We start from the raw sequence: 8,906 nt of genomic DNA on the forward strand, positions 1-8,906 counted from the left end.
CAAGGACAGAGCCTTGGGGGACCCCACTGCTCACAGGACACCCCGATGAGTGACTTCCATCGATTACTACCCTCTGGGTCTGACCCCGGAGCCAATTTTCCAGCCAGTGGATCGTGGAGGACCCAAGGCGACAATTGGCCAGTTTCTCCAAGAGGCGATCATGGGATTTAAACAGTGAATAAATGTTTGAATTAAAAATATTCACGGACTTTTAATGAGAAATAAAGGTATGCCTTCCAGAGACTGATGAAAGTATATGTAGTACGGGTGCAGTGATAAAGATTTTCATGGCTGATACTGATAGCCCATTAATCAGCTGTATCAGCTGATACCGATCCAACAACAGATATTAACTGCGGGTTGAGTCACGCTGAGCTGGGCTGGGCAGCTCAGTTCTGTCTGTCCCTCCCAACCCCAGTCACATCCGTGGCATTCGGTGCCTTTTACAGCGCCTGCCCCAGTCCACAGCAACGCCCGGGACACTGCAGCAGCTGCTCTGCTGCAGCCTAGCCTGGCCTGCTGGTGAGGGGTTGGGGGTGTATCTGGGGTTGCCCCAGCTTGTGGGAGGGAACCCAGGTGTTTGAGGGCCCTGGCCCTACCGGTGGGGGGGAACCCAGGCATTTGGAGGCCCTGGCCTAAAGGCATAATTATCGGAGAACATTATTCGCTACAATGGCCAAAAAAGCCAATAGCCAATAATGTAAATTTCCCTTTTATCGATGCTGGTCCAATAGGCAACAGATATGTTGGTGGACTTCTAGTATGCAATGGTTTTAAAAATGAATTGGGTCCTTGGCTTAAATGATTTATACTTAAAGCAAGTGGTGATAAACAAAGGGGTGGGAGGGTGGGTTAAAATAGTGAATGGTAAGCACAGCTTAGACCATCTGCATTTTTACAAATTCTTCCCTTTTTTCTTCATGTAGTGTAAGAATTTGGAAATACAGTAATGAATAGAGGATTAAAAGATATTGCTAGAATGCAAAACTGAAAGCATTGAGCTTTTATGAAAATATATTTTTGCAACTAAAATAGCAAATCTGTTTATGTATGGGTTCAGGCAACGATGCATTTGGAAGGGGACTAACAGCACTAGGGTTTGAAGGTTTCTGTCAACGAAATGTACTGCCTGTGTAGGTCTTTACATTCTTCCTATTCTTCAGCAGAAGCCTGTCACCTTCCCACACCTTGTATTTCAGCAATGTTTCCCCTCCCACCTTTCCCTGTATAGTTTTGTGTGTAAAGTGCTGATGTGAAAACATGCTATATAAACTTCAGAAGTCAAGGTTGTGCTCTGAATTTACCATCTAAAATGATGGAGAAAGCATAAGAAATAGTGGAAGGAAAGAGGCGCCGGGGGGCGGGATGTAGAGAACGAAGGGAACACTTAAAAAAAACCAAGCGGTTACAAGACTAGGTAGATGCACATTTTGAAGGTTATCTTTCTTTAAAATAGAAAAATAAAGAATGCAGGCTTCATCAGAGCACAGGTCATCTACCTAGTCTCCAATTCCTGTTGGACAGTTAATATAGGTGGTTCTTTTTCTATGTTTTGATGACCTCATGTTCATAGATTCATAGATGCTAGGGTCAGAAGGGACCTCAGCAGATCTTCGAGTTGGAACCCCTGCCCTGGGCAGGAAAGAATGCTGGGATCAGATGACCCCAGCCAGATGCCTATCCAGCCTTCTCTTGAAGACCCCCAAGGTAGGGGAGAGCACCATCTCCCTTGGAAGCCCATTCTAAATTCTGGCCACCCTTACCGTGAGGTTCTTCCTGATGTCTAGCTTAAATCTGCTCTCTGTCAGTTTGTGACCATTGTTCCTAGTTACCCCTACAAGGAATGTTGCACTAGAAGTTTCTGGTAAATTGTAAGAGAGATTCCCACGTAAAAAGGGAAGACGATTTACCTCTAAAACGGAGGAGGAAGGAATGAGGAGTAGAAGTTAACAGCCTGTGAAGAATGCAGTGACTGACTTTATTCAAGTTCTGTGTTAGTTCTAGTTTCCTTGCCTATTGCTTCCCCTACCAAAATATCTTACTTGAACTTGAATGGTGGAAGTGACATTGGTGGTTTGGGCAACTTTTTTTTTCATTGCTACTCCTAGATCCCTAACCAATATTTATGCATCCTCTTCTTGAAAACCTGCTATGATGGAGAGTCCACAGCCTCCCTAGTCTGCTTTGTACACTGTTTCACTATTTTAGCAGTGAAATTTTTTTTCCTGATATCCAATCTAAATCTGCTTTGCTGCAGTTTCAAGCCAGTGCTCTGTGTTGTCATGCTCTGTGCAGCAATGAAGAAAAGGTTTCTCCCTTTTCTGAAGACTTCTGTAATTTGCCCTCTTCATTGCCTTTACTGCAAGCTGAACATGCCGACTTCTTCCAGCCTCTCCTCGTGTGGCTTGCCTTCCAAACCCTTAATCTTTTTTGTTGCCAGTCTCTGGATCCTCTCCAACTTCTCTGCATCCTTTTTAAAGTGCAGAGCCCAAAACTGCACACTGTACTTTAGATGAAGCCTAAGCAGCTTTGAGTAGAGCAGCACCGTCATCTCTCTCTTATACCTAAATGCTCCTGTTGATGAAACCTCATGCTGCATTTTCTGTTTTTACAGCTGAATCACATTGCAGGTTCATACTGAGGTCTGCTAAGACCCCAAAATCTTTTTTTCAATGCTGCTGTTTATTGTTTACATTGTAGCAGAAATTTAATGAAGGATTTGAAAGCGGAAAAAATAATTTGTTGAAAAGGGAGATAAGGAGGAATTTAAAACATTAGAGGAGGATGTAGGGGGTAGTTCTCAGTGGAATTTTTGCAGGAGGTGTGGAGAATGAGAGATGGAGGTAAAATTGTACATTGTCTGAAATATAAGGATGAGAAGTTACAGGGGTACAGGAAACCCTTGCCATTCGCGTTTTCAAATATTCGTACCTCAGATATTCGAACCCATGCTCTCTCCCCATACACGTTCTCTCCCTGCATGCTCTAGCCATGCTTCCACCCCCTAACACCCCACTGCTGACAGTGCTGGCAGCGTCCGTGGGGGCTCTGCGCTTGCCACCACCATGCTCCCGCCGCTGTTCATGAACGTATTCATGGATTTCCCCATTTTCAGAGATCCCTAGAATGTATACCCTGCGAATGGCAAGGGTTTCCTGTATAGGTTGTAGCCATGTTGGTCTAAAGGCATAGTCAGACAAGGTTCTTTGGGTAAATGTGATATTTTTTATTAGACCAACTAAAATAGTTGGAAAAAATCTTCTTTGCCAGCTTTCGGGTATAAATACCCTTCATCAGGCAGATGCTTTCTCAGCCTGATGAAGGGTATTTATACCCAAAAGCTGGCAAAGAAAAGTTTTTCCAACTATTTGAGTTGGTCTAATAAAAGATACAGGGCGGAAGTTTTGAAGTCTGTTCACCTGAGTGCCCCAAGGAATGACAAGATCAAATGGTCACAAACTCCTTTTCGACTATTTCAGGCTGGACATAAGGAAGAAATTCTTTACTGTCCGAGCCCCCAAGGTTTGGAATAGACTGCCGCCGGATGTGGTTCAAGCACCTACTTTGAACGCCTTCAAGACACTTTTGGATGTTTATATTGCTGGGATCCTATGATCCCTGCTGACTTCCTGACCCTGGGGCAGGGGCCTGGACTCAATCCTCCGTGGTCCCGTCCAGCCCGAATGTCTATGAAATCTATGAATGTGAATTGGACAAGAGAAAGCCAGACAACCAAATTGCAACAGAAGTAGCTAGTACAGACTTTACTGGCCTTTTACTCATTTTGAAATTGCCCTTCTGTACTCTCTGTAGATTTTTCTCAGTACCTCTCTATCATCAACTCATATTTTGTAGCAAGAAGAGGCGAGAGGTTGTCTTACAAGTTTGAAGTTGTGCTGAAATGGGACTCTTGCCTGGGGTCAATCTCAAGTGGCTGTACATTTCGTCTGTGCTAAGAGACTCCTTTATTCTCTCTGCATTGCCTTTTTCCACTTGCTGTCATTTTCTGACTTAGACTTTTTAGCTGGGAACCAGCAGGATGAAGTAAGGTATGTTGCCTAGTCAGAATGGGGGCAGGGAGAAACTGGCCTAAAGCCCAGAGCTGCTCCATACAGGGAGGCAGGCGAGCTGCATGAGGTCATCAGCTTACAGGGAGGAGTCTTCCAGTGTGTGGGAAGTGGGTCTAGGGAAGGAAAAGGGGGATACTTTTCACCAGGGAAGGAGGAGCAGAATAGGGAGAAAGCTTGCACAGTTTATTTTACTTCAGAGTGAACATGCAATATTTTCCACTTTAGAACAAAAGAACACTTACATTTAACACTAAAAAGCTGTTTTGATATACTTGTATTAGAGATTTATTTACAAAATATGTTGTACTTATGTTGTTCTTACAGATGGAGAGATTTTTAATTGGAACAAAATGTATTTTGAAAGTTAGAATTGTGACAGCATTTACCATCTGAAATCAGAATAGAAAGCTTTTGTGTTATCTTGGTGTTTAAGATGTATTTCTAAGCAGTAAGAGGATTTAAAAAATAGCATAGGTAAATGGAAATGCTACATCACAAGTTTCTGCTGTACAGAAATTAATTTTTCAGTAGCATGCTAAAATGTTGCTGTGGAATGATTCTGTTTCAAAGAATTCATTAGTATTAACATAATAAAATTGTTTTTAATTTTTTCTGACTTCTTTGAGGAGGGAAACCTTAATATCAAATGGATATAGATCTGTTACTAACAGCTTAAAGATATTAGCTTTGGTGCTTTTCTTTAGTTCAAGATAATTTTTGTTTCTTTGAATGTCATGCAACTGTTGCAGTGCATGACGTACAGAAAAGATTTTGAAGAAAGCTTCCTGAGGATCCTCACTCTTTCTAATTTTTCCTCAGAGTAACAGACACATTTTCCCCCCATTTTATAATCTCTTTCCTTTCTTGTGTTGCTTCATTGTGCAATGTGTTTCCTTTTCATCAGCAAATTCAAGAAGGCAGTGCACTCTATTGTTTTTTATTAGTTTATGCTAGTTCATGGATTAAAGTTTGGTTTAGCTGCACCTGAGGAGCTTACAGCGCCCCTTTGGAGCAAGATATTGTTTTCCAGCCAACTTTGTGCTTTCCTGGTGATTTACAAAAATGATATTTTCTCCATATTTCAACTTGGGGATTGCTGCCTATGCTGTAGCTGACCTGGATGCTTAAAAAGTTGTTCAAAACAAAATCTCCAAGATAGTTTTTATATCATTTTGGCAGTATAGTTATTGTATGCTTTGTGGATCTTTAGCACAGGGCTGTGTCACCTGGTCTGTAGCCTTGCCCATGGGGCTGGAAATTGATGGCAACAGTGTTAATTGCTGTGGCACCAGGAGTCATGGCTGCCATTGCTCCACCTGCTACCAAATTTTCGGCCCCGTGGGCAGCCGCATGGACCAGATAGCACAGTTCCAGATCCAGCCTGTGTGGCTTCCCAAGGGGCTGGAAATTTGGCGGTGTGATATGTAACAGCAGTGTTAATTGCTACAGCTACAGGAGACATGGCAGTTAATGCTGCCACTGCTCATCTCACTGCCAAATTTCCAGCCCTATGGGGCTTCCTGCAGGCCAGATCCAGCCATGGCCTGTATCTTTGGCATCCATGAATTGCATTATAATAATACCTCTTTTTGGCCTTGAAATGTATTAATCTAAACTTTTCAGAGCTTAATTATGGGGGCAGTTGCTTTTGTGCGTACCAGCCTGTACTATTACCTTGTATAGGTACCTTAGGATATTCTTGTGTGATCCTTGCTATTTCTTTCTGCTGTTAAGATTGATACCAGTTATGCCAAATGTAGTGAAATACATGATAGTGATAGCAGAGATCATACCATCCACTGTTTAGTGCTCAGTAGTTGGCGAAAGTCAGAAATAAGGTTGCCTGTGCAATGTTAAATCCCCATTTTATGCATATGTATTACAATGTAGTCTTTACATGATCATATACTATTTTTCCACAGGATAGCGCGCAGGCTGGACAGTGCTCGCTTTTAGTAGCTGTTTTATTTATCCTTGATGTTAAATGTGCTGTATGCTTTATTTCATGGGCTTCTCTGACCTATTCACTGAAGACTGAATATTATTTCATGGTTTTCTTCATCCTAGTATATATTCTTTAAATATTTTCTTTTTTCAACATGCCTGTGAGGTGAGAGAGGAGTATTATTCATATTTTATAGGTGGGAAACCAAGTCCTGGAATAAGATAATGTTTGTTATATTGGATAACCTACACTTGAGTTTTCAGAGTACTTGGCATAGATGGAACTTTATTTGTTCAAAGCACAGCTCCTATTGTATACAGTTGCAGCTGTAAGCCCTCTTCAGTTTTTCAGATCACATCCCAATGTCACAAACTGGGCACCCAGAAAATGAGGAACATGCAACTAGTGACCACTTGTTTAAGTGATTTGATTAGCATTACATAGGGACACAGATGGTGCCAGGGATAGAATCCAAGTCTTCAGGGTAGCATTTGATTGCTTCAAAATATGAGTCTGTTTGTTTTTCTTCCTGCAGTCCCCTGCCATATTTACTATTCATCTAAGTTTGCTGCAGTTACAGTAGGACTTGCTTCTGTGGACATCAGTTATTTTACTACACAGTGTTTTTTTCATTCCTAGAGCAGATCCATCCTGTGCAATAGGCAGAGTACTTGGTTCAGGGGGGATAAGATAATACTGTCTTTAATTATGTGGGTCCTGCTTGTTTGTTCAACATGTGGCCCATGAGGAATTGTGTGGCCCCCAGACTTCTTCCCAACCAGTACTCCCCACATTGCTCCTTTTACTGCTGTTGATACAGTGGCAGCCAGGGTCTCTGGACTCCCTCTGCTTCCTCTGGTTTCTGCTTTCTGCCCTTGCTCCTTTGGGGCTGGAGCAGTGGGAAGGGGGCCAGGCTGCCTGTGTGGTGGTGATGGGAGAAGAAGAGCAGCTTGCACTGCGTATGTGGTGAAGGGGTTGGACTGCTCAGTCTGCACCTGTAGACAGAAGGTGGGTGTGGCTTCCCACGCAGCAGGAGAGCAGGCTGCCTGTCTGGCCCCTGGATCTGCAGTCTGTGTCATGCAGAAGTTGGACAGCCCTGCTATAAAGTGTACCCCAGTGAGATGAATTAAGTTTGTACAGGCAACCTTGATTCAGTATTTTTTAAATGGGATGCTTGTTCTTGCAACTTACCTAGTGTTCTTCTAACTCCTTTTTGTATCTACTTTTGTAGGTTTTTAAAAAAGGAAACTGGAAAAACAAAATTCCATAATGTGACATCATTGACACCCACATGCCTCATCTGCAGCATTGGAAATTTTTAAATTAGTATGCAGATATCTGCTGCTTGAACTAAGTGAGGAACTGAGAGCACTAGAAGATTGTCATCCTCTATACTAGGGCTGCCAGACTGGCATGTGCTGCAAGTGGCACTGGCAGCCTCTGTGAATGGCACACAGCAGATTGGGGAGGGAGCAGCAAACACAGCTGCAGACAGGGCAGAAAGCACATCAGTGGTTGGGCAGGGAGTAGAAAGCAAAACAGTAGATCGGGCAGGGGAAGGGGATTGGACTGGCACTGGAGGAGGGCACAGGGCTTAATTTGTGCTATGCCTGTCAAAAAGGTTGACTTCCACCGCTGTGTACCAGGGGTGTTAAACATATGGCTCACGGGCTGGGGAAGTGGTTCATTCTACCTGTGGGGCTTCTTGCAGCTGCCAGCAGCAAGGGAGTTTCTATGTCATTGCCACCAGAGCAGTGTTATATCTTTTGGTCATTTAACCTCCATCAGCACAAAGGTAAGAGTCACCAAGTCAGTGTAGTGGCCCCAGCAGCTGCAGTGGTGGGGGTTGAGGTTTGGCTGCTGGTGCCCACACACCTGCTTTGGCAGCTGTGGCGAGGAGCCCTGAGCTGGATACTGCCTGTGGTGCCAAATGAGTGACACCTGTACTTTATATAGACTAGAGCTAGAGAAGGTTGCCTCTTGTTTTTATGTGTTTACCAGCAGCGAATAGGAAGACTCAGGAATCTGTATCGGTCTCTTTATATGCTTAGTCCAACTTGTCTGCCATACTGTCCCCTTGTCAGTCTGCCATCTGCCCCATTTTTCTTTCCTCCACAAGATGCTGGGAGGACCACCTGTGGAAAGAAGAATGGGGTAGCCCTGTGCCTTCCTTCAGTATCAGTCCATGGTTCTGGTTTCTTGTCCATTTTACTTTTGAGTCAGATAGTTTCCTTTTCTTGGCTGCCTGAGTGCTAGCAGGGAAAGCATTGACTCCATGAGGGAGATATGCTGTCTTGCTGTTACTGCCAACATCTGATGTAACTTTGGCAGCACTACTGATTTTTGTTATAATAATGTTTGGTGATGATTAAATTTAGGTCATGTTCGGCATGAAACATAACTGTTGAAAAAATTATGATTTTGGATATTTCTCTAGGCATCCTTCTAGTTGTACCAGAGTGTTTAGTAGAAATGTTTGTATTAGAAAATAATAAAAATGGGTTTTTAAAAACACACAATGCCCTGTACATTTAATTTCCCATGCATGTAGCGTAAGAGAAATGGACTATAATAAAGTAAAAGTGTGTTTTGACTTGAACAAAGGAAGCAAAAAACATAGGTAACAAAATATATTGGCTTTAATAACACTTCCTAATATGATGCTTTCAATCTGATTTTATTAAGATTTGTTAAATAATGTTTCTCAGAGCGCTATTTAAATAACATGTCTGGAATGCTTTTTGGAATCCTATTTTGAAAAATGTGTATAGGTTTGTGTGCTTCCATGATTTATAAGGCTATTTTTGGTAAGAGAAAAATGCACTGGCTATATTTAGAAATTTGTTCATAGTATTTCATGTCCCAAGGGAAAGCATTTTCTATTCTCTTTC

At 42.6% G+C, this 8,906-nt stretch overlaps 1 protein-coding gene across 1 annotated transcript in view; it reads left to right on the forward strand.

Moving 5' to 3' along the window:
- The first annotated feature begins 505 nt into the window (after positions 1-505).
- FER (FER tyrosine kinase) overlaps positions 506-8,906 on the forward strand; it is a 340,335-nt gene continuing 331,934 nt past the window's right edge. Inside the window, exon 1 of the mRNA XM_025203513.1 lies at positions 506-522. The gene's annotated coding sequence lies outside the window, so the exon portion shown is untranslated. The remainder of the gene's footprint in view (positions 523-8,906) is intronic.

The sequence above is a fragment of the Alligator sinensis genome, unplaced genomic scaffold (assembly GCF_000455745.1).
Source record: "Alligator sinensis unplaced genomic scaffold, ASM45574v1 scaffold30_1, whole genome shotgun sequence".
In the NCBI taxonomy this organism is placed as follows: domain Eukaryota; kingdom Metazoa; phylum Chordata; order Crocodylia; family Alligatoridae; genus Alligator; species Alligator sinensis.